The sequence below is a fragment of the Schistocerca nitens genome, chromosome 1 (assembly GCF_023898315.1).
Source record: "Schistocerca nitens isolate TAMUIC-IGC-003100 chromosome 1, iqSchNite1.1, whole genome shotgun sequence".
NCBI lineage: Eukaryota > Metazoa > Arthropoda > Insecta > Orthoptera > Acrididae > Schistocerca > Schistocerca nitens.
Genome location: NC_064614.1, coordinates 1,185,088,875 through 1,185,116,509, shown reverse-complemented (window position 1 = coordinate 1,185,116,509; position 27,635 = coordinate 1,185,088,875).

Sequence of the window (27,635 nt, the reverse complement as noted above, 5' to 3'; positions counted from 1 at the left end):
AAGTGAAACGTGGACGATAACCAGTTTGCACAAGAACAGAATAGAAGCTTTCGAAATGTGGTGCTACAGAAGAATGCTGAAGATAAGGTGGGTAGATCACGTAACTAATGAGGAGGTATTGAATAGGATTGGGGAGAAGAGAAGTTTGTGGCACAACTTGACTAGAAGAAGGGATCGGTTGGTAGGACATGTTTTAAGGCATCAAGGGATCACAAATTTAGCATTGGAGGGTAGCGTGGAGGGTAAAAGTCGTAGAGGGCGACCAAGAGATCGATACACTAAGCAGATTCAGAAGGATGTAGGTTGCAGTAGGTACTGGGAGATGAAGAAGCTTGCACAGGATAGAGTAGCATGGAGAGCTGCATCAAACCAGTCTGAGGTCTGAAGACCACAACAACAACAACAACGATGGTATAATTGGAAATAAATTGGAAGTTATTGATAAGACCTCTCATTAAAGGCAAAGCAATAGAGAACTTTACTGGAGTTCTTTGACAGAGATCCCTTTTATATAAACCTTCTAAGAGCAACATAAAATGTCGTTATTTGTGTCGGCAAGTCTGGGGATTTTTTTCTGATCAGGATGTCCCTAAAGGCAAGCAGAGTAACTGAAATATTTAAGGAAATGCAGGTTCTCATTTAAAGCAAAGGTATGTCTTATACACCTCTGACCACATTTTTCGGACTGTTTGATGGCGTCCCGTCTTTTGTAGTAAACTATGCTCTGCGTCTTCAAATCGCATTTTAAGTGTATGCAATTATCAGAGAATAGGCTATTTTGACGGGAATGGGTACCGCAAAAACGCTTTGTAGTAGCCCTTCTTGATGACGGTAACGTGGAGCGATGTATGCTGACAGTTTAACGTAATGTTTGGCATATAATAGTGGGGAAAAAAACATTCGGAACGCTGTAGTTACGCGGAGCGATGGTTCGAGTACATATAATGGCCATAGCGACAATGCTGTGAATATACAGCCTCCGGTGACATTATATTAAGGTGCTAGAGAATCACGCCACATACTTCAGTGACGCGACAGGCCTTGTTTTCACTTTTATGACCAATAGCGTCCCCTTTAAATTATTTCCTGCAAATTTCAGACATTTTAGTTAAGTTGTAACATGCGTGGGGGTTCACGAGCGAGCGCCTGTGTGAGTGTGTGTGTGTGAGAGAGAGAAAATGAGAAGAGGAAGAGTCACTAGTCATCTATTCTATTTATGTTTCAGATTTCTGATTACTTTAACACACCATCGCAACAAAAAATAAATAAAAAAATAAAAAAAGATAAACAGTCTGACAAGAAATGACACATTCACACATAACAAAATACACACACACACACAAAATGAATATGAAGCCACACACACACACACACACACACACACACACAAACACATAACACAAACAAAAGACGAAAGATAAACACACAGCAGCAGTTGGAAACGCTACACATTGTAAGAATGCAGGTGTTGGTCGCAAAATAAGAAGCGCAAGTGATGTGTTGTGATGAATGTTGGTGAAAAAACGGCAGAAATCGGCCAGGTGGAGCATGGGACCCAATGAACACATCTCCAAAACCATACATATGGACTAAGAACACTTGAAATCGTAAATAACACCAAACGAAAATTTGACCTCACAAAATGTGTGCTACAAAATTGTTTCTTATCTGAAAAACAAGAAAAAATAAGACATAATGTAACATACTGTAACTATAGTGCGTTAATTGTGTGTATAAAAAGAGACATAATTACAGGCCACTGAAGATGCTTCATAGACAAAAGAGGCGAAACGCTTAAGACAAAAAATAAAATGCCTTTCATTTAGTCGCATACACAGAACATATCTCCATGAGTTTTACAATCCGTTTTATCTCTGGCAATGCCTAGCACCGAACGTGCTGAAGTTAGACTCGATCCCACATTACTGCATACGCCTATAGTCGGCTGTCGAGATGGCATGAAATCAGAGACTCAACAGCAACACGAAGGACAGCCCGAGTGGCTGTCCCAGCATGCAGCCGGTTGTGAAGTACTTTTGCTGCCCGAAGAGTGGCGACACAGGCGCCCAGAACCTAAGTTAGACAACTTGGGCAGATCAGGTCTTCATCCAAGGAAGATGAGCCAGGCCCCCATGCTCATCTTGTCACCACTGATCGACAGGACTGCGCCTTGTAGGTCGGAAGTCCCCTCCACGGCCGGACGGCTATGGATTTTCTCCAAATGACTCCAATTTGACGGTCGCTTGTAGACACCTGTTGAATTCACCAGAGCATCCTGCACCTTAATAGAGCTGGTCTTGCGTAAGTTTGCATGATGCAGGTGGAGTAGCCTCTCTGAGAATGAGCTTCAGGAGGATACGCTGGTGACCGAATGCGCTCTTTTTTGTGAGCCCGTCAGCGCTCTCGGCTGCTCTAATGTTTAACGTCAAGATTTCGGGGCATTTCTTTATGCAAAAGTGGCCTCCTGAAGCGCATTCGTATGACAACTCTAGGTGAAGCTACTACATTTGGCCTCGTAACAGCAGAACGTTCTGTCTTCTCTGCAGTGTTGTCAAAGAGATGTGATGATGATGATGATGATGACGATGATGATGATGATGTTTGGTTTGTGGTGCGCTCAACTGAGCGGTCATCAGCGCCCGTACGAAATCTCAATTTTTACACAATCCAATTTTTTATTCGGTCCAATCCAGCCACTCTCGCGAATGATGATGATGACAAAGTGGTGTATCAGTTGTCCTTAAGTTGCCTCTAACATAGTCTGATGAAACAAGCTCCCAGCTTGTTTGTACTTTGGGCCCTCTAAGTTGACATTTGGTTAAGACATCGTTGCGTAGCCAGCAGAGGTCTCAGTTTCTAACAAAATTCTATTCCTGCATTTACTCACTATTCTGCTGTGGAACAATATGAAATGACTTGCTTTGGACGAAATAATGCAGAGGCAGGTATTATAAATGTTGGATGTCCATATTATTGCTTGGAAGAGAGACTTCAGCTGATGGTATATATGAGAAAAAGTACCACTACAACTGTATCTTGATAAGGTCTTTATTTCTATCACACTACTAGTTTCGGCGGCACATTACCGCCATCCTCAGGGCCCAGCACTGCTAAAAGAGGGGCCTGAGGTTGGCGGTAATGTGCCGCCGAAACTAGTCGTGTGATAGAAAAAGACTTTTTCTCATATTGTAAATGTGTAAGCTTATCGCTCTCAATGAACGTCACTGATTTACAACTCATACGTGCTCCCTCAAAGTAGCAAATATAAATAAGACTGAGAACGAAGGCCGGCCGTTGTGGCCGTGCGGTTAAAGGCGCTTCAGTCTGGAACCGCGTGACCGCTACGGTCGCAGGTTCGAATCCTGCCTCGGGCATGGATGTGTGTGATGTCCTTAGGTTAGTTCGGTTTAATTAGTTCTAAGTTCTAGGCGACTGATGACCTCAGAAGTTAAGTCGCATAGTGCTCAGAGCCATTTGAACTGAGAACGAAATCTTTGGCATTGCCACTGTTGTATAAAACATTCTCCGCGTCAATACACGGAAAAACCTCGAGCTTTCGACGATTACATCCACCATCTTCATCAGGAGCAACTGACTGAAAACTGCTGATGTGCTGTCCGTATGTAGCCCATCGAGAGCTTCTAAATGGTCGGTAGTTATGTAATGCGCTGATGGTGTCAACGTCTGCGCTAGTGGCGCCATCGCTCCAGCCGTAGCTTAAACATTACGATGAATATCTCTGGCTCTTCTCAACATAGAGAGCGCGCATCCATGCTAAGATTATATCCGCAGTCACAATTGAAAATCTTATCACACATTCTTATTTCTACACCGTCTTTAGTTACAGAATCCCAGTATGTAGAAGCCTGGAACAAAACATTGGTTTCGTCAAATAATATTTATGTTTTGATTCTTCACCTTCTCCCGGCGTATTTGTTGCTCGAACAGTCCACGGGTGTATTGCCGGTCCATAGTGTCCAACGGGCCCGTTGATGTTCTGCACGGTGGTCGGAAACAGTGTAGATGGACTGACTGATGTTAGTGTTTCCTCATATTGTTTCCTTACAGGGGATGTTGTAAATCCCAGGAATCCTAAGGCCGAGACTGTCCTTAGGAGGTCGTGAAACAGGTCTTATTCACCCCTTGGACTCTTCCTATTTTGCTGGATGCAGCGCCGCAGAAAGGAAGGGCTGCAATCGGCGACTCATCACGTGAATGTTCAATACTGTCTCGTTTGCTTTTCTTGGAGGACACTGACTTCGTATCACGTGAAGCATAGCCGTTCTTCCTCTCTTTCTCTGTCTCGGCATGAACTGGATGTTTCGGTACATACTGTTCTTATGTTAACGGAAGAGGTCAAGAACTTCTACGCCATATTGCCATCCAATAAACGTGTCGTCAGCATAACGATGAAAATAAAATGGACGAAGGGCAGCAAAATTTAAATGTTCCATAAAGAAGTTGTCCGTTGCCGGAGACAACAGAAAACCTATAGCCATTCATTTCATAAAATTTACCGCTGTTCAAGATGTATGTGGTCGTCATATTATGCCGGAACAACTTGACCGTTTCAGGAGGAAAATGCCCACAGTTTTAACCCCTCCTCCACAGGAACATTCGTAAATAGTGAGACCACATTCAGGCTGACTAAAATATCGTTTAGATCAACTCTGATCTGTTTTTCTCAATGAACATCTGAGAGTTTTTTATGTTCAGAGCGACCAACTATCAGAGACATAGTTAAATATTTGGCCAGCCTGTAGGTAGGAGAACCAATAGCGCCAACAATTGGCCTCAGTGGAACAACTTCCTTGTGGACTTTAGCTAACCCGTACAGCGTAGGAGGTCTAGAAGCTCGTGCACTAAGATTCTGATTACATCCTCTGGTAGATCAGAATTCTTCAGGAGCTCCACCGTTTCTGTACTGTATGACACATTTTTAGGTCCCATTTCAGGCATTTGTACGTGCGGTCTTCCAACAACGATGCCACTTCGCTGTCATATTTAATGGTATTAAGAACAATGGCGGCATTTCCCTGGTCTGCCGGAAGTACCACAAGATTTTCATCTTTCCGCAAAGCACGGAGCTCCTCTTTCTCTGCTCTATTGACGTTAGGCTGGAGCGGCTTGGTTGAGGCTAAAATGAGACTGGTAGAAAGTGTTACCTTTTAGGCGTCGTCTTATGAGAGATGCCGCACCCCTGTTCCACTCCACTAATGAACTACACGATAGGTACAGTGCGAATTTAGTTAAGGACTGAAATGGCTTCTTCGTTCAGGTTCTCGTCCGACAGGCTGATGACAGTTTGTGCCGCCCCATGAGATTATACCGATCTTTACGTGGTTGCAAGTCACTTAAATTTCTTTGTCGTTTAGCAGTTGCATTGCTATGGCGAATTCTTTGATGAGCTGTAGTCGACATATCGACCCATTCCTTGTCGAGAGATTAGAGAACTGCAGATAAAAAGAATTGGTAATTATATAAACAGTGTGCATTAGTATCCACTTTGTACCCTGTACATCGTATCCTTTCTTTGACGAAGGCTGGACTTCGGTAAAATGTTATTCGTTCCTGCCGATCTTATGTGATGTTTAACCACAGTGAACTTGGGCACATCTCCTTATCCCGACGACGTTGCGGTTATGCCAAATTTCTGGACAATTAAGAAATTTCAAGAGATCGGGATATTAACAACAGTAACACGTATTTACGTATCTATTTCGAGAAAGAAGGTGAAAGTAACTACCCAAACTATAGTGGCATCTATCTGCTAAACAATATATTCTAAAATAGTAAGATAGATATTAGCAGTAATTGAAAATATTCTACTAGAAGAACAACCGTAGACCGTGCACAGACAATACAGTCGCTATTAGAAAAAATCATTGGGAAAGACGGAAGTTCAATAGAGAAACAAATTTACTATTCATAGATTACGGAAAGCTTTCGATAAAGGAAACACAGAAAAGCTATGGGCGATAATAAAATGGTTCATATGGCTATGAGCACTATGAGACTTAACAACTGAGGTCATCAGTCCCCTAGAACTTAGAACTACTTAAACCTAACTAACCTAAGGACATGACACACATCCATGCCCGAGGCAGGATTCGAACCTGCGACCGTAGCAGCCGCGTGGTTCCGGACTGACGCGCCTAGAACCGCTCGGCTACCGCGGCCGGCCAACAGTGCATATGTCGACAGTATGTGTCGTGCGTATAGTTGGGAAACAAACTTGTTTCCATTCTCACACGCTACGTTGTACTGACAAGAGTAGCACTCACTTTACTCTTCGTTCTCAAGTCTGCATTCAGTACTGCTCGGTTCTGTCTCATGCTCGTTTCTTCCGGACGCGTTTGTTGTATGTTACCAGTAATACACGGCAATGTAGACAGGTTACTGATGGGCGTTTGGCACACATGTTCCACGTGTATGGCTTCACTGAATGCAATGAAGCAACAGCACAACGATGGTAAGTTGAGCTGTTACCTCACCGACGGCAGCCACATGTATGTGCCTTTGCGTCAGAGGTTTGTTGCGTTACTCTTGGTTGTGCGTTCTTCGTTTTGGTAACGGCATGGTGCGTAAGTTCACAGCGTTCTTCCGCAACAGACACACACACACATCACAGAGAGCTTAGTCATCAATAATATATTGGCCTTCACTATTTAGAACAGTCTGCCAACGTTTTTCAATGCCACAACTGCAGAAATCAAGTGGTTTTGAGGCGAAGAACACAACGCAATATGTTCAGAGAGCATTTTAATCCCGAAAGGAAGTTCGTTGAAGCTTGTACGATAGCGGAAATGGTGAAAATCTGAGGATGCAAGATCAGTGAGCCGTGCGTAGCTCGTGTTCCGCCATCATGTATTTTACACCCTGTTTTTAACGTACTTCCACCTCACTACGTTAATTTAAATTACTTCTGTCACTGAGTTGCTGCTTTGCCTGACCGTGAGCGGCGTTAGCAGCGCCTATCGATGTAGCCCCCCTCGTAGTATCTTTGCTCGACTGCTATTACTTCCCGGTCGTTGTCTGTCGTAAGGGAGTTCGGGTGGCGAATTCGGGCTGCCAGTGAGTTGGAACGCGTCTGGAGCGCAGTCCGGACTTGCCAGTCAGGGAGTTGCAATACGGCACTAGTGCAGTCGGGTTGGAGCAGTGAGCTCTGCGCCGACATAACTCGCCGACCAATGCCGCCACGCATCACTTGAGCCGGGCCACGGTCTTGGTGGATCGTCGGTCGGTCGTCCTACTGGACGACGCGTTTTGGCTCGCCAATCGTCGGCTCTGTGCGTGTGTGTGCATCGACTCCCGATTTGTCTTCGTGCGTGCTTAGTGACTGTTGGGTATCTTTCAGGTTTTCGTGCAGTGTTTGTCAGGTTGTGTCTGTAGTTGGTGTTATTTCCACTGACGACTAATTTAAATGTTCTCCTCATTCTGAGGCGAGTCAGTCGGAACGTGCGGGGAGGAGGGTTTACGGCGGCAGTTCGGGTCGTGAGTTGGGCCCTGCCATGGAGTTGCAACGCGTCTGGAGCGCAGCCCGGGCCAGCCAGTCACGGGCTTGCAGCAGCCAGAGAGCCCTGCGTGGACATCGCCCGCCCGACCGTTGCCGCCACGCATCACTTAAAGGCCTGGCCAGACAGAATCCGGCCTGCCGCTGCGACGGACGGCGCAGCGGTGGGCCGGATCTGTCAGCGGCCACGGACGCCACACAGGCAACGGCCGGCCGGCCGGCCGCTGCGACTCTTGATGCGTCAGCTGTTACACTGTGGAAGGGGCCGAAACCCATTATTAAGCTTGCATGCGTAGTTCGATTGTCTTGCGTTAAGACGATTTGGAATCTTCACGCGGGACACGTTATCTTTGTGCGAGTTCTTTTTTTTTGTTTTGTTTTCTAATTGCAGAAATGAGTAGCTTGCACTAGCGATGCCACGAAATGGCACCAAGAAGAGGAGATGTTGGGTGCACGACATTGATAACAAGAGAGAAAGCTTAGGAGAATACCATCGTCTGTTTATTGATCTAGAGTCTGACGAAGATAGGTTCTTCAAATATTTTCGTATGTCGCGAGAATGTTTCGAGGAAATGCATCGCCTGATAAAATGGTAGCACCGAGAAGTGCACAACGAACTGGGGAAAGCCAATTGATACAAGGCACAGACAAGCCGTTTGTTTGAGGTAAGTTTTACCGTTTGTGGCCTCTTTATGATTCAAACAGAAGTCATATAATTTATTCCATTTCTTTTTTGCTGTATCATATGAAAGGTTCGGCGGAAGAAAGTGCTATCCCACAACGTAGTTACGAGTGGAGTGATAAATTTATCTGCAGTGTTTACGAATACAGCAAACGATAGTAACATCTAGTTCCGTATGTCCCGCTAGAGAGAACTTTCTACTTATTAGATTGTTTTGTTTCATTGTATTCATAACATTGTCATTGAATTTAAACAAACATATCTTTGGTCTTTAACTTATCTATGCGTTCTATCGGCATAATTGATTTTAATCTTTTCCAGATACTTGAGTACAGGCGACAGTGACCAGACCATAGCTTTTTCTTTTCGGTTAGGACATTCAACAGTCTCAGATATTGTGAAACAAGTGTGCCAGCCAATAAGGACTGTTCTACAGCCCAAGTATTTTCCTACTCCTACAACAGAGATGTGGAAGAAATCTGAAGAAGGATTTATAGAACTGGGGGTTTCCGAACTGCTTTGGAAGCATAGACGGAAAGGCTATCAGGTTAAAATGCACGAAGGATAGTGGATCCCAGGTCTTCTGTTACAAACAGTTCTTTTCGCTAGTTCTCCTGGTGATCGTTGATCCATACTACCGAGTTTACAGTAGTTGATATTGGAAGTTATGGACGTCACAGTGACAACACTATTCAGCTTTCTATCAAGAGTATATCGAGGAGAAATGTATTCTACCTCCAAATCAGAATCGCGTGTAAGATGCAAAAAGTTATATTCTCTCACCCCCCTCTACAAGTCTTTCTGTGTGCATGCACTACGAGCTGCAAGACAAAAACCGCCTCACGCCGCTGCTTCCAGTGTAACAGCAGAGCAGTTGAATGCTCCAACAGAGGCAAGCAGCCGCTCCGGCTTGCGGCGAATCTGTAATCTGTGACAACCCGGCGGCGGCCGGTGCGGCAGGCAGGCTGCCGGTGCGTCAAAGCCGCACTCTGTGTGACCCGCCGCCATACAGTAACGAGCGATTCAACAGTGCGGCCTGCCGGCTGCGGTTCAAGGCCACAGGCCGGACGGCCAGGCCGCATTCTGTCTGGCCAGGCCTTTACGCCGGGCCTGACCTCTGGTGGATTCTTGGTCGGTCGGCTGGTCCGAGGACATCTCCGTGCGTCGTAGTCGATTGGGCCGCTGGTGGTCTCTGCGCAGTGACGGAAGCTGTCTGGAGCTGTCCGATCGGTACGAGCATCGTCGCTCGCCGACCCAGGACGCGAAGGTTAAATGGTTTTGAGGATTAAGTTGTTGTTTCGGCGTTGCTGTTGTGGAGGTTTTCCTTTGAGCAACAACGAGTGAAGTGTTCGAAATAGCCGCCGTCAGGCGGAATTTATTAAATTAATTTATCCATAGTTAAGTGCACCAGCGGAGTTTTCTGCCTTGTGGCCGTTAGTATTCTGGTTACCTGCCCTGGCCGCTAACGTAAATTTTAGGCAGTGTCTTTTCCTCACCGATTGTTGCTGTCTAACATGGTGTGTAGTTTTGGCAGCTCAGTTCACATACGCGTTTGATTGGTGATAGTGATACTTGTAACTATTGGGGCCTTGAATTCTCGTGTACTCCGTCGTGGCAAGCAAGCGGTGAGTCTGTCGGTCCGTGACTGTCCCTTTGTTGGGTTCGGACGAATCGAGTGTATTTGAGCTCACCATCTGTCTCGCCTAATTGAACGAGGGCAGACCGATCCACTGGAGACTCCTGAATGCCGTTCTCCTAATTATCGTTTTGGCAGTGTTAATGTTGTTGTAATTTAACTGTATTTCATATTTTTAATTTGGCAATGTTACTTGTGGGCCTTCATCCGTTGAAACATGTTCTCAGGGTTTCCTACAAGTCCAAACATTATCGCCTTCTGCTCTTGAAAGGTTATTGTAATTTCTTCTGAAAGATTTTACAAGTTATTGTGGGCCTTCCGCCGTTGGTGTTGCAAAAGTAATTTTTTAAACTTAATGTATTGTTTTACCGATTGTTGCAATATATATTTCCTCAATTTCCATAATTTAACTTTGCGTCCTCCAGCCATTTATTGTGTTTGTTTATCTCCTTCTGTGCACCTTGTGGGCCATCAGCCCTGTTAGCATCTTAAAACATTGTGGCCTGCTGCCTTCAGTAATCATCATGGTATACTTGGAATTTTGAGGATTTAATCCGGTGGCCTTCAGCCGCTCCGCATGCTCGTCTTATACATGTATATGATTTATCTTATTCGTAAATTTAACTGTGTGTCATGTCTTTTCAAAATTGAACTTATTCTAAAGCATCTGTTTGGAGGCCTTCAGCCGCGAAGCAAATTTAATTCTTTCAAAAGGTATTTGTGAACTAAATGATAATAAATTATAATTGTGAAGTGAATCCGACCGCAACTCCCTTGTCCCTTTCCACAATCCTAATTACCTGCTAGCCCCGCGTGATTTAGCTGGCGTATCAGTCAGGTGAATAAGGTCATTCCGCACCTCCCAACCCAACTCCTTTACAGCGTTTTTTGGTCAGTCTAACAGAATGAAGGCGGACGTTATCGTGGACTGCGCAGTCTTCCCAGCCGTTGTTCTTGAACTGGGTCTGAAAGATGTCGCTGTTGTTGAAAATAAATGTCAGCAGTGATGATTACACCTCCTGGAAGTAATTCGTATTACTTCACACCAAATGCAGAACGTTATCTTTTGTGTATGCGCGTCGGTCTGTGTACAGGGAGTCGCTGCTTTGTTTGGGCTCAACCATCCCTTTCTATTCCTTATGTAGGCATAATGACACCGCTTCTCGTCACCAGTAACGATACAGGATAGAAATAGTTGGTGTTCTTCACAAGCCAATTGATGAAGAGCCACCAGAGGTGCACATATGGCCACCCCGTGATTTTTGTGATTTTGGCTTAGAGCATGCTGTACACATACACCCGATTCTTGAACCTTCCCATTGCACACAAACGTCGGAGGATGATGTAATGAACACAGTTCATCACATTTGCCAGTATTCAAGTACAATGACGTGGATCATTGCCTTCAAGCGATCTTCATCAAACCACGGTCGTCTTCGTGGACGTGGAGAATCACTAAATTCAAAACAATCCTCCTTAAAACGAGGAAACCACTTTCTTGGCGTACTCTGTCCAGTATTCAAGTGCAATGACGTGAATCATTGCCTTCAAGCGATCTTCATCAAACCACGGACGTCTTCGTTGACGCGGAGAATCACTAAATTCGAAACGATCCTCCTTAAAACGAGGAAACCACTTTCTTGGCGTACTCTGTCCAATGGCACTATCCCAATTCAGGGGTAGGTGTTTCCCGATTCATTCACTGCCGCCACCCCTCTACTGAACTCAAAGAGAAGAGTATGCCGTAAATGTTTCAATTTCTCCACTTGACACTCCATTTTATAGCGTCCACAGCTCCGCTCACCATCTCCAAATGAGAAAGCGCCACTGTGTAGTCTCAAATATTGACAGTGAACTACAAATACAAAATGACAATCGGTGAATAAACCCATAGCAACCGGAATACCAACATACAAAACAAAAACGCTAAGAACTAATGCACCAACCTAATAATTACATATTACTGGCTTTTTCACTTTTGTGTAGGTGCTTCCACAAAAAGAAAGGTAACTGAGATTGCAAAATCATTATTACAAAATGGTTCAAATGGCTCTGAGCATTATGGGACTCGACTTCTGTGGTCCTAAGTCCCCTAGAACTTAGAACTACTTAAACCTAACTAATCTAAGGACACCACACACATCCATGCCCGAGGCAGGAGTCGAACCTGCGACCGTAGCGGTCGCGCGGTTCCAGACTGTAGCACCTAGAACCGCTCGGCCACCCCGGCCGGCGCCATTATTACACTACTACTCACTAATGAGCTGCAGAAGATCCTAGGTCCCTAATACCAAAATTGTCAGAAGATACCCGTGAACAGCCTCTCAAAGTTTGTCTGTGGGATCTGGTTGACACTGTACAGAAAAGGGCCACATCCACGAGAGATAAATATAAAATATCAACAATGGGTTATCTTTTCTGAAATGGGGATCACATTCACCTAAAATACATCACTGTCACCTGTGACTGTTACACGGACATGTCACATCAACGTTCAGTAACCTCTCACAGGCGGCAACTGGCAGCACTAGCAATGGAGGATATATAAAGCGTGTGTGTGTGTGGGGGGGGGGGGTTGTTGTTGTTGTGGTCTTCAGTACTGAGACTGGTTTGATGCAGCTCTCCATGCTACTCTATCCTGTGCAAGCTCCTTCATCTCTCAGTACCTACTGCAACCTACATCCTTCTGAATCCGTTGTGTATTAATCTCTTGGTCTCCCTCTACGATTCATTCATACCCTGGAATTCCCGACGACTTGTTCACTCTGACACTCAGCTTCATTAATTGGTTGAAAACCACGGAGTTTAAGGTTAAGTCTTGTCTTATATTATATGCATATTGTATAAAATCACCATATGATTAAATAAAACTCCGAGCATAGATAATAGGGGTGAACGATGGCTGCGTAGATGTGTCCTGGTGAACAGAAGTGAAACTTACCGCCTAGACGAACCAAGGGGCTGCCAACAGTGTGTTCTTAATGATAGTTCCGCGAACGTCGCTTCATATGGGCCTCCACAACAGGAACCTGGTTCATGGTCCCATGCTGACTACTGTTCATCGGCGACGATGCAGGAATTTGCGCCTCATTACCGCAACTTGAAGTCAGATTGCCTTTCTACGTGAATTACGTCTTATGCTCCTTCGGATAGAAAGCAGACACTCTGCAATAATCGTCGGAAGGGCCCAGGTAGAAGTAGGCAGCGTTATGGTCTGAGGAATGTTTTCGTTGCATTGCCTGGGCGATCTCTCACTCTGGAAGCACAATGGGTCAACACAAGTATGCATCTATCCTTGGGGACCACTTTGTTTTTCCACGGCAAGATGGCATCTACCAACAGGACAATGCACTGTGTCATGCTGCTCGTAGTGTACGTGCTTGCCGGCAGCTGTGGCCGCGCTGCTGCTGCGGTCGCAGGTTCGAATCCTGCTTCGGCCATGGATGTGTGTGATGTCCTTAGGATAGTTAGGTTTAAGTAGTTCTACGTTTCTAGTCGACTGATGACCTCAGATGTTAAGTCCCGTAGTGTTTAGAGCCATTTGAACCATTCGCACGTGCGTGGTTCGAAGAGCACCAGGATGAATTTATTGTACTCCCCTGTGTTATAAACACATAATCTAGCATCTGTGGGACCACAACGTTCGGATTGTTCATCCCATGGATCCTTAAACGTAAAACCTAACGCAGCTGGCCAAGGGGCTGGAATCGACGTGGCTCTACATCCCATTCTGTGCGTCCAGAATCTCATTGACCACCTTCCTGCTCGTCCGCGAAACATGGTATTTCGATTTTTTACAGGTGATCACAATAATGTCACTGGATAGTGTAAACTTGCCTTATTTAAATGCCACGACTGCAGTTTCAGCCTTTTCAGGTCGATCTAATTCGTATTGTAACACATGTGAAAATTCAAACAAATTTCATACAATGTCTTCGATACACGGCCCAGTTATATAACATTTGTGGCATCCTGTATAAGTAATTGCCAATACAGTAAATATTCACCATTTGTATTCCAGTATTAATAATCTGACTTGCCGCCTCTTAAAAGTAAAGTAATGGGTAAATTTTCCGAAATATTTTTGTCTGTCTTGTATAATGAACCATGCCTCTCGTGTGAAAATACAACAGTTCCACGACGATATATAAAATCAGTTCGTTGACAGCGTAACATGTCAGATTTGCTTAACCTGTTCTTTTATACATCAGTTGTTCGAAATATCGATAGACGTTGCAAAATTCTTCGTACCTGCAGAACAAAGATGTATATTCGCCGGAAATTACGACTGCACTCTGTATGTTGGCTTATTGTCTATATTGTTTCATGAAATTGCTGTGTTCGTCATTTTCGAGTTCGTGTCCTTTTTTTTCACTCGTCCTTGTTGCAATATTGCACGCGACATCCGTTATTGCTATTTTCTTTGGGCTGTACTAAGCTGTTTTTCTTCTTTTTTTTTCTGGCACTGCATGTAGCTATTGTTTGCATACTTCAGTCTACTCGCAACATTCATATTTACCATGTAACCAATTACATTTATTAAAATTTTCGTTGATATTAATCTTGTGTACATCATCTTCTACATCTGAGTATCACAAATTTCATGAATATATTGCTTTCCTCTCTCTCTCTCTCTCTCTCTGTCTCTCACTCGCTCAGTGTGTGTGTATGTATGTGTGTGTGTGTGTGTGTGTGTAAGACCGAAGTGAAGCATCTCAATTCATATTGCAGCATTTGTAAGACGCAAATGAATGTGTGAAAGTAAGCCAAATTACTTCTTAGTATTTGATATTATCAAACAAATGCTGCGCGGGATTAGCCGAGTGGTCTATGACGCTGAAGTCATGGACTGTGCGGCTGGTCACGGCGGAGGTTCGAGTCCTCCCTCGGGCATGGGTGTGTGTGTTTGCCCTTAGGACAGTTTAGGTTAAGTAGTGTGTAAGCTTAGGGACTGATGACCTTAGCAGCTACGTCCCTTAAGATTTCACACACATCAAACAAATGAATGGTAATCAACAGTTGAACTATAGGTGCATTGCCGAGTCATAAGTAGTCGATGCTTCCCATCTCTAAGACAAATTATGCGTTTCCACTCACGTGAGACATAACTATTTTGTGTAACAAATCAGAAAATTTTTCTCGTCATTAGCAATTATAATTTGAGAATGTTTAATGAATTTGTGCTGGAAATAACTTACTCGTCACAGGTACCTGTTCAAAACCGCGGGACGGGCATGTTAATCACCTTGATTCTGGTACTACTCAAGTATGAATGCCACGCTGACGTTGAAATGTAAATAAAAGAAATGTATTACCCAATGTTCCAAAAATTGCATCTCAGTTAAAAATATATTTATTGGGCTATATTTCTGTGTATCTACACAAAAATCAAACAATATTTGTTTTGCTTACGGACTGTTATGCAGTTATCTCGGAAAGTTGTATTGATGAATTAAGCATAGATAAAATGTGGTTGACCTGATTCATTTGACAAATTTTTAATTATTTGTTTCTAACGGACATGCTGCGATTCACTTCGTAAGGAAAAATATGTTAGCGTGTAATCGTTTGTCTGCAGTTCGTGAGTGCTAATGGTTATAGAACAAGTGTAATTTTTCATCTCATTTTTTTAAGCACTGCACTAAACTTTTCTAGTTTGGTTTTCCATATGCTGATTTCTCTGGAGCTTTCTGAAACTAAAATGGTCACTGCTAAGTTGAGATATTTGACGCAGGATAAGATGACGATCATCAACATATCATCGTCATCAACATATCACCCGACTATTTGCTATGTATTCTGTTAAGACGTGTGGGCTGAAAGGCAGTGATAGATGTACAAAACTATTTAGTAGTGTTTTGTTACCATCTGTAGGGGGCATCGTCAGAGACAAAACTAGCAACCTTTAGAGTGGCACTGTATCGACGGATGCAGTATGCATTTTCGACAGAGTCGCCAATTTTGGAACATCAGTATAGGTGTATATTCCTTTCAGATACTTTCTTAAACACTGTGTCAAAGGTTTAGAGCCCACCCTGGGGGTGGCTATCGACACTGTATTTCCAACAGAATCACAAGTTCCAGAGACATTTCAAGTCCGTTTCATTTATGATAATCAACACAGGCCCAAATAATGAATTAAAGTTCTTATAAGTCCAGGATTAGAACAAGGTCTTTGGCTAACTAGGCACAGCAGCTAACCTCTGCACCAGCCTGACGCTACAGCTAACACGACTGCACGGATGATCCTAGTATGCATTCCTCCCTAATACAAACAAAAATCCACATCTCAGCCCACCCTTATTTTCCCTTCTTAACTTGTATCAGCATTGAAGAGGCTCCCCAACATTCGAATAGCGCCGGTGGGGAGGCCAATGAAACCTTGTCACACAGGAGTGGGCCGGTAGTCGGTCATCTGGAGCTAACTGGCTGCAACACATGAGTCACAGCACCAATGTCGGCGACACATACTGGAATCTGACTGAGATAGCCCCTCTTCGATGAATGACCGCATCCAAGTGGCCAAGACGAGTAGCAAGAGACACAACCTCCGCACTGTCACAAGGTGTCTCCTACACCTGGGGTGTGACCCACTGATTCCTGACGGCAATACAGCTGGTGCTAGAGTGAACTGGTGCGCCTACTGCACTGTGGCACCATGTCCAGTGGGTTGACATAGTGCAGGAAGCAGGTACGGAAGCGGGTGTCCATGTCACCTCCTCATCTGTCGTTGTCCCTGCATCCCTTTGGTACTGCCGGACTGCAAATGAAACTGCTATAAAATCGTCAGTTAGTTGTACCAGACAGTATCGCACTTGTTGTGCTAATGCCCAGTCATTCTTATAGTTTTTCATAGTGTGCTTAAAATCGTTTGAATCCCAGGCTCAGCGGAACACTTCTCGATGTGGTATGTATCTCCAAAATGAAATGAAAGGGAACTGTCCCTCTTTGGTGATGGTTGTTCCTCACTAGTCCTGTAATTCTTCCTTCTTGGCCACAGTGCTCGTTTCACTTTCTTACTTGTGTAGATCTTTTTTTAAAAAAAGCATCCGACTGTACATAAAATTTTCGTTGTAAGTAGACCTGCTTGCTTGTTTATTTATTTAATTTTTCCAAGGCTAGGTATGATGGTCAGGCAGGCAGAGCACTAGTCTCCGGCTCTGGAAGTCTATGCTTCAGTCTTGGATTGCATCGGTTGTTTTTTCCTCTTCCTTTGAGGACATCCTCGGATCCCCTCAGCCTGCTACCCCAACTGAGTATCGGGGGAAAAAGGTAGCAGGAGCCCTGAGGTCGCGATCCCCCCATAGCGCCGCGGCGAGGGATGGCTGAACTCTACGTGAAGTGAGACCAACAGTCCAGTCATAAGATTCTGCTGCAGATTTTACGTGTTTATAATGCACCAATGTCAATCACGAAACCTCCTGACAGATCAAGACTGTGTGCCGGTCCGAGACTCAAACTCGGTAGAGCAGTTGTCCGTGTAAGGCAGAGGTCCCAAGTTCGAGTCTCAGTCCGGTACACAGTTTTCATCTGCCAGGAAGTTTCACATCAGCGCACACTCCGCTGCGGAGTGGCAATTTCATTCTGGAAACATCCTCCAGGCTGTGGCTAACCGCGTCTCCGCAATATCCTTTCTTCCAGGAATGCTAGTTCTGCAAGGTCTGCATGGGAGCTTCTGTGAAGTTTGGAAGGCAGGAGACGAGGTACTGCAGGGATTAATACTTTGAGGAGGTGTCGTAGGTCGTGCTTGCGTAGCTCAGGCGGTAGAGCACTTGCTCGAAAAAGGCGAAGGTCCCGAGTTCGAGTCTTCGTCCGGCATACAGTTTTGATCTGTCAGGAAGTTTCATATTACCGAACACTCCGCTACAGAGTGAGAATTTCACTCTCGATGGTCAATTATATCTAATTTTTCTTCTGTTGTGAATGATGACTAGAGTCCTTATAGACGTATAGTGCAGACGCTCCACATGGTAGTCAGTCAAACAAATGAGAACTTACACCATAGAAGTAAGAACAGTGGGGAGGGTAGCAAGCCCCGCACCAATCCCGCAGGGCTGGCAGCCTAACCCTGTACTTCACACTTCTGCCAATGTAGAACTGACACATTATCATGGGCATCAGCTATATTCTTCGGTCCTGTACTTGAACTCCATGATAGACTTACTCATTTCAAAATAGGAAAAGAAAATAGGGTGCAATGCACAATACAAAGTAATGTGGAACACTGAAAGCATTCAGTAACGCCTACAGCACAGATGCTTGCCAAGTTGGCAGTGTCGTAAACGGAGGTGGTTCGATCCCGACTTCTGCAGTCGTCTTACGCAACCGTAGTTCGAATCACCTTCCACCTAAAACTACAACGTTTAAGTGTCCACAGTACATCAAACTGTACGTGACATCGAAGTCCTTCACGGTGGTATCCTTGTATAATCTCGGTGTTCAAACTGCGCCAGGTCGCAAACTCGAGCTTTAAGAGGTTATCACAATCATCTTCGTCAGGAGACATCAGCCACGAACAAAGTCTGAAGAGTACATGGCGTCTACAATATACTGTGTGGATGTGACGAAAATTAATTCGGGCAGACACTCTGTACCGTAGTCAGGTACTGCAATAAACATAGGCGGCACATCAAGTACAGAGATCTTGAGAAATCAGCGTCAGCAGAATACTGTCTTATGGAAGAGTAGAAGATCAACTTTGACGAAAACGCATTCACTTACTGGGTTTCAATAATAAAAGAAGCTGTAGAAATTCGCATTTTCACTAACAATTAACAGAGATGACAGTTAGAGACTGTAGATGAGCGTTGGAGACGAAGTGTCTTCAAAGATGTACATCCAAAAATCGGAACACCTAACGGGATAGCTGATGCCGAGAGTGGAGTGGGGAGGGGGAGGCGGGGGGTAGAGTTGGTCTGATGTGTCTTGCACAACCATAGTTCAAATCAATATTGAGCAAGAAGTAAAGGAAACAAAATAAAAATTCGGAGTAGGAAATAAAATCCATGTAGAACAAATAAAAACTTTGTGGTTCGCCGATGACATTGTAATTCTGTCAGAGACAGCAAAGGACCTGCAAGAACAGCTGAACGGAATGGACAGTGTCTTGAAAGGGGGATATAAGATGAACATCAACAAAAACAAAACGAGGATAATGAAATGTAGTCGAATTAAATCGGGTGATGCTGCGGGAATTAGATTAGGAAATGAGTTTTGCTATTTGGGGAGCAAAATAACTCACGATGGTCGAAGTAGAGAGGATATAAAGTGTAGACTTGCAATGACAACGAAACCGTTTCTGAAGATGAGAAATTTGTTAAAATAGAGTATAGATTTAAGTGTCAGGAAGTCGTTTCTGAAAGTATTTGTATGGAGTGTAGCCATGTATGGAAGTGAAACGTGGGCAATAAATATTTTAGACAAGAAGAGAATAGAAGCTTTCGAAATGTGGTCCTACAGAAGAATGCTGAAGATTAGATGGGTAGATCACGTAACTAATAAGGAGGTATTGAACTGAATTGGGGAGAAGAGAAATTTGTGGCACGACTAGAAGAAGGGATTGGTAGGACACATTCTGAGGCATCAAAGGATCACCAATTTAGTATTGGAGGGCAGCGTGGAGGGTAAAAATCGTAGAGGGAGACCAAGAGATGAATACACTAAACAGATTCAGAAGGATGTAGGTTACAGTAGGTACTGGGAGATGAAGAAGCTTGCACAGGATAGAGTAGCATGGAGAGCTGCATCAAACCAGTCTCTGGACTGAAGACCACAACAACAACAGTTCAAATCACTTTCCATCTAATACTGCAACATTCAAATGTTCACCATACCTGTATGTGACATCAAAGTCCTTCGTGGTTGCCACTTTCCTGCCTTCGTGCGTGCAAATCCGGCGCTCCAAGTTATGTCACTCCATCAGTGAGAAGCTATAGTGCAACTGCGCTAGGACTTGACATTTGGATAGGCCAGTCCCTCGATCTTTATTTCTGTCTCTTATAAACATCATGGATCTTTTAGAGTATATAAGGAGCTCAGCTGCAATTGATCGGTATTCTATGTTATCAACTTACAAGAAAGTAATATATACCTTTATTACATCTTATAACAATCAGCATAAACCTGTGTTCATGGTAGCCAAAGTCAACACACTCATCCACGACGCACTAATTAATGTCATAACACACTCCGACTCCATCACAATCCGTTGTGTGTATAAAGATTGCCTTTGGCAAGTAGCGCTGTGCTGACGTAAGTTTTTCTGGGTAGACATTTCTAACAAGAACAAATACTGCTACAAACACTTGGTAGATAGTCTGGGTGGGTGGGAAATCCGAATCACTCTTGGATGCTAAAGAAACGCTACCTGGTAGGGTAATTATTAAGAACACAAATGCCTATGCGCAATATCTGTGTGCACGGGCTCTTCCTCCCGTGGTGGCACATTGGAGTGTGAATGTATAGTGCGACAGGACACACTGTCCTCCCCTTGTTTCCACTCACAATAACTAGACGGAACAAGTTGTCTGGTATAAATGTTTATTACATTAAACGTTACAACTTGCACAGGCATCACGCCAACTGCAGCTCCTGGCTTAGCTGGAAGACATACACGCCCATCCGCTATGGGGTCTCACAGCTACCTGCTCGGCCGTTACAACGGCTAATCCTACCTGCGCACACAAAGGACCTGGGAGGTCCACTGCCGCACATAGGTTGCAAATTCCTCCGACAGGGAGCAGACTATACTGGACAGTCTGACCTGCCCAGTTTGAAGCTGCCACTAGATGGCAGTTGCAGTGAGTAGCAGAGTCCAAACATACTCCCACTCTAAAATGAGTTTTCTCATTTTACAAATACCAATATTTTAACAACAAACAAAACCAAAACAAGCAAACAATAAAAATATAACCAGGCACAATATCAATGCCCATAAAACACGAATACACTAACATTTGGGATGCCCACATCACCAAAACACCACTGTCACGCTGCATGTGAAACACGATGGGTGCTAACATGCAGGAGACAAAACAATAAAGTATTAATATTATACAGCATAAAAACATGAAATCAATACTAACAGTAGTTAGTCCACAAGAAACAGCCACAGCTTCGCAAGCTGATTTTATGAATTATGAGGTTATTCCAGTAAATGGCAATTTGGCAGTGGCTCTGTATCATATACCACTACACAGATCTGAGGGAACACCAACTGATTCACTGCTTAGGTAGGGGACACAATTTTGCTATAGGCCTCTTAATCTGCCCATTAGCAATTTTTACCATTACCACATGCACACACTTATCAGGATCGGGAAACAGCTGGTCAATGACACTCAGCCTCCATACCAAGGATGGCAAATTATCCTCCTTGACCAGCACATTATCGCCGATCTGGGGTTGCCATGCTCCTTCTGATGTCCATTTTTTGCGTTGCTGCAGATCATGTATGTATTCCGTGGACCACCTCTTCCAAAAGGACTGATGCAACTGCTGAACAAGTTGCCATCTGTGCAACCTGTTGGCGGGAACCTCAAGGACAGAGGGTTCAGGATGAGCACAAAGGGGCTGTCCGATTAGGAAATGACCAGGAGTGAGAGCAGCAGGAGAGTCTAGGTCATCAGAGAGAAGACACAGCGGCCTTGAATTCAAGCATGCTTCTATCTGAATTAACACAGTAGTCAGTTCTTCAAATGTCAGCACTGCTTTGCCAATGACACGTTTGAGATGTGACTTCATGCATTTGATTCCTGCCTCCCAGAGTCCACCAAAGTGAGGGGCACGAGGTGGAGTGAACCTCCAACTGATTCCCTCTGAGGTCAAAAAATTCACCACACCTTCAACAGTAACATCATTGGAGAGAAAACGTTTAAGCTCATTGTCTGCACCTACAAATGCGGTGCCATTGTCACTGTATATTTGAGAAGGTTTCCCTCTTCTTGCAATAAATCTCCTGAGGGCCGCCAAAAATGAACTTGTTACCAAGTCACTAACTAATTCTAAGTGGATGGCCTTGGTTGCCATGCAAATGAATAAAGCTACATAAGCCTTGGTGGTAACTTTACTCCATCTTCCACCATGCTTTACAGCAGTAGGGCCTGCATAATCTACTCCACAGTGCTGGAATGGATGAGACTGGTTTACTCTAGCTGCAGGTAGCTGACCCATGAGTTAGTTGAACTGCTGTCTTGGACTTAAGCCTAAAGCATTTTAAACATTTCCTGATAACTCCCTTGACTGTGTTACGCCCATTGGGGATCCAAAACCTCCTACGCAACATAGCCAACAGAAGTTGTGACCCAGTGTGCAACAGATTTTCATGTTCATCTATAATGAGAATTCTTGTCAAATGATGCTTAGGCAGTACTATAATAGGATGGCGCTCATCATATGGTACATCAGCATTCATTAATCTCCCTGCTACTCGTAAAATACCTTTGGCATCAACAAATGGGTGCAAATTCCTTAATTTGCTATTATGTGGGAGCTGGCCTTCAACAAAGCGATCTCATTACCATATTCACTGTGTTGAGCTGCGCCAAATGCCCTTTTGATAGCGTTGTGGCATTCCTGTGAAGTGAGTGGCCCAGTTATCCTGTCTGATTTCTGAACCCTAGTGTTATTAGCAAACCTCAGTGCATAGGCCAAAACTCTGAAAGTTTTTTGAATGATGAATATTTACACAGCAGTTCATCATCAAGATTAATGACCGACACCAAGGATACTTGTGTGCATCTTCCCTCGGGCACATCTTCTACACTAAGTGGAGTGCAAGTGTTGTAGTCGAGGTCGCAAATCGATAGCCATGACGGGCCAGACCACCACTGAACAAGTGAACTCGAGGCAGCTGGATTAATGCCACGTGATAAGTGGTCACCAGGATTATCCTCTGATTTGACATGTCTCCAGTTGGCAACTAAACTCAGTTCCTGGATTTCACAGACTCTGTTAGCAACAAAGGTTTTCCAGTGACAAGGACTACGCTGCAGTCAACAGAGAACTATTGTGGAGTCTGTCCACAAATGAATGTCGCCACTATCTATGGTGCCTAAGGCATTGGATACCTTATGACTGAGTCAGGCAAGAAACAGCGCACCACATAATTCCAGTCATGGAAGAGACTGTTGTTTTGCAGCGGCAACCCGAGATTTGGCTGCAGCCAATGAGACCAACACACTGTTATTGGGAAGAACACATCTGACATATACACACGCACCATATGCCAACTGTGAAGCGCCACAAAACCCATGAATTTCTAATTTAACATGCTGGGGGTAAGGAATGATCTTCCTGTTAATGAAAATACCATTTAGGGAAGGCAGTTGCACACAAACAGCATTCCATTCATCAGTGAGGTTGGATGGAAGAATTTCATCCCAATCAAGGCATAGGTGCCACAAGCGCTGCAAGAACAATTTACATCTTATGACTGCTGGACCTAAAAGCCCCAGTGGGTCATAGATTGATGCTATTGTAGACAGGACACTGCGTTTGGTAACCTTTGAGAGCCAAAGACTCTTCAGCTGTGCATGGCACTGGAAAGTGTCAGAGCCAGGGTGCCATAATATCCCTAACGTTTTTATAGCTTGTTCACCAGTAAGATCACAAGGCAAAGACGTTTCTCTGTCTTGCACAGGAATTTTTTCCATGACCTTGTGACTATTGGAACACCATTTCCTCAGTTGAAACCCCCAGAAGCAAGTAGTTGAGTCAGCTGGATTTTAAGTTCCTGAGCTTCAGCTTCCGTATCTGAGCCAACCAAGAAGTCATCCACATAAAAGCTAGACATCAAGGCTTGTGATGCCATTGGAAACCTGTTTTGATTTTCCAAAGCCAACTGTTGAAGACATCTGGTAGCAAGAAAGGCAGCAGGAGTGGTTCCATAAGTGAGTGTACACAGTCTATATTCTTGCATCGGTTCAGACGGTGATTCTCACCACAGAATTCTCTGGAAGTTCCTATCATCAGGATGGAGAGACACCTGGCGATACATTTTTGCTATGTCAGCTGACAGAGCCACATTAAATCAGCGAAATTTTATAATAATGGAAAATAAATCTGGCTGGACAGTGGGACCAACCATCAAGATATCATTGAGAGATACTCCATTAGAAGTGGCAGCAGAGCCATCAAATACTACCCTCAACTTAGTAGTGGAGCTGCATTCTTTGAAGACAGCATGATGTGGAAGGTAACACCTTGGACCAATAATACTTGAGGATTAGAGATCTCCATGTGCCCCAATTCGACATATTCATGCATGAATGCAGCATATTCTTTCTGCAGATTCGGTTGCCTTTTAAACCTCCTCTCAAGATGCGCCAGTCTCCGAGTGGTTTGTTGTCGTGATTCGCCTAATGATTTACAGTCAGGTTTCACTGGTAGTCTAACCACAAATCTCCCTTCTTCGTCTCGTGCCATGTGTCGCTGAAAGTGAGCCTCACATATTTTACCCTGCCTACTCATCGTTTTCGTAGACAGTTCCTCTAACTCCCAAAACCTTTACAGTTTGGCATTTAAATTGTCACCTCTAACAAAGGACGAGGTCACTGTAGAATGAGGCATGTTGCATGAAGCTAAAGGCATCCTACCAGACAAAATCCAGCCAAATTTTGTTTCGACCAGTGAGGGATGACCTGGTTTCACCAGCCTTTCCTTACAAACAACGTCAAAGAAAACCTCAGCACCAAGAATTAAATCTACTGTGGCAGGCTTGTTGAATTCTGGATCAGCGAGCAGAAGATTACATGGGACACTCCAGGACCTTGTGTCTATCTTGCTCGCCGGTAGGTCACTGGTGACATGATCTACGATAGCACAAGTGGTTCTGACATGAAAGTCGTTGAGCCTAGACGACAGTTCAACATCACAAGACACTGAGGCTGCAAAGGCATTGTTTATGCCTTTCACAGAAAACGAATGTTTACTTCGTTTCAGTTTTAATTTCTCTGCCATGCCCTTGGATATAAAGGATAGCTGACTCACGCTATCTAGCAGAACTCTGCAAACCTGCTGTCTATCCATGCTGTCTTTAATGTTGACAACAGCTGTTGCTAACAAAACATTACAATGGATGTTTGCCTTCCTGGTCGTAGCTTGATGGGCCAAGGAATGGCCTCCTGGTTCACAATTCTGCCCATTCCTTGGTTCAGCAGGCTTGTGGAGCAGTATGTTGTGCCTTCCTTTACAGGTCCTACAAGGAGAAATACTGCATTTAATCGAGAAATGACCAGAGAGGATGCACAAAAAACAAAGCTTATTTTTTGTCATATATGCCCGCCGCTCATCGACATTGAGTGCCTGAAACCCATTGCATTTAGTGATAGTATGAGGTTCACTACAAAAATTACACGATTCCTCAGCATCAGCATTAGCGAGATGAGACCTCCTCACATGTCTCGTTTGATTTGAATTCGCATTTCCTTGCGAATCCCTTGAGGTGTTATCCCTGAACCTGATCAACTCAAGGGCCTGACATTTTGTTTCCAAAAAATCTATTAGTTGATTTAATGTGGTGAATGTTGACCCAGACATCTTTACCTCCCACTCATGACGATCTGTGGGTCGCATATTGGACAGAATCTCTTCCGAAAGAATAACTTCATGAAGTGGAACATCAGGTTTGAGAGCTCTCTCTGGCTCTGAGCACTATGGGACTTAACATCTATGGTCATCAGTCCCCTAGAACTTAGAACTACTTAAACCTAACTAACCTAAGGACATCACACAACACCCAGCCATCACGAGGCAGAGAAAATCCCTGACCCCGCCGGGAATCGAACCCGGGAACCCGGGCGTGGGAAGCGAGAACGCTACCGCACGACCACGAGATGCGGGCGTTTGAGAGCTTCTAAGGCCTTCAAATGGCTGCATACATGATTAATTAGTTGCCTATAATCGCTCGCTGCGCCATGGCCGACTGTAGGCAGGGCCAACAAAGCCTTAGCATGTCTGGCTGCAATTATTTTTGGGTTATTATACCTCTGCGTAATAAGTCCCCAGGCTATCGCTAGATTTCCTGCTGTGACAGGTATATGTTTCAAAAGGTCTTTAGCTTCACCTCGCAAAGACGAATTAAGGTAGTGAAGTTTTTGAACGTCATCCATTGAATTGTTATTCATAATGAGACTCAAAAACGTATCCCTGTATGATGACCACTAAAGGTAGTCACCTTCAACATTTGACAAGTTAATAGCGGGGAGTTTCAAAGAACTGACACTGCCTGATGGATTCGAGCCCAAAAGCTGCGAAAGCTGGGTGTAACTCTACATTGAACCCTTGATAGTGGATTCAACAAAGTCCCACGAATCCTCGAATTCTGCCCTGTCCTTACTATGATCTGATGATTCGTCTTCAATTTCCAGCCGTGTTTGAGACGACTCAAAATCAGTCCGAATCCGAGTCAAACGACTTAATTTTGATCCCAGCATTTCGATGCTGGCACTGTCTGCAGACTGCACAAAGCTAGCTAAGCGTGCGAGAGCGGCCTTTGCTACACCTCTCTGCTTGACTAATTTTGTTTTCTCTGAGGGCTCCATTTTAGGACCAGGAAGATGATAGCAGGAAGCCAACAGTTGCACTTACCACGCTGCAGCGGCAATAGGAGGCAGTACGGACTGGAACGGCAGCGGCGTCACGGGCACTGGCACGTGCAGCTGGCGTGGCAGGTAGGCGCTGCAGTCTCCGGCAGCGCGAAGTTTCGGCGGGAGCAGGAGGTGACGTCACCGATGATGCTGGCACCGACACGTTTCTGTGCCTCCCGCGTTTGAATTAGAGACACACTAAATTTTCACAAATATGTCCCCGATCGCCGTTGTTAAGGCTGCTTGTGTCGAAGTCCCGAACAGACCTTCGGACACTCGATAGCTGTCAACAACGAAACCGATAACGTGCGCAGCTCACACGTGGTTTTTTAGAAGTTCACAGATACCGGAAAATAAATCCGCGCCAACGTAAATTCCGCGTGGTCACTGCATCCGGCCCGGAGGACCAAAAAATGTACGCGCGGGCTCTTCCTCCCATGGTGGCACATTGGAGTGTGAATGTATAGTGCGAGAGGACTCACTGTCCTCCCCTTGTTTCCACTCACAATAACTGGACACAACAAGTTGTCTGGTATAAGTGTTTATTACATTAAACGTTACAACTTGCACAGGCAGCGCGCCAACTGCGGCTCCTGGCTTAGCTGGAAGACATACACGCTAGAGGTGGCAAAAAATAACGTAACTGATAGAAATAACCGGTTACTGAGAAGTAACGGTTACTGCGATAACCGTTCCTCTGATTCTGGCAGTTATTTCAATAACTGTTTAGTGTCAACAGTGCCTCGCGCCATCTGTTGACCGAAGATCGTACTGCGCATTTGGAAGGCGTTCTATAGACCATGGGAATAACTGTGAGACTGCGCGCCATCTGTTGATAAGAACTGTGTACTATTTCGTGGGCCTTCGTTACTTTTATCATAAACAATTAAATAAAGTTAATGTCCGAGCCGTGGCTGATAGGAGCTGCAGTACAGGCATTAACAAGTACGGTCGTTCCCTTAAGCCACCGCCTTACGTGTTAATTTAGCTTGGACGGGTAGTACAAGGAAAGTTACTAAGGAATTCGAGCGACTATGGAAATAACTGTCAGAGACCGGTATTCTCCTCTGGCAGTTATCGTTATTGGCTCGTAGTTCTAGTTCTCTAGTAGTTATCGGGCTACCACCACAGATAACCTGGAAGCTGGTAACGGAATAACTGTGTGTCTAGACGTTCCTGACTCGGTGACTCCAGTTAAAGGTCGTAGTTCCAGGTGAT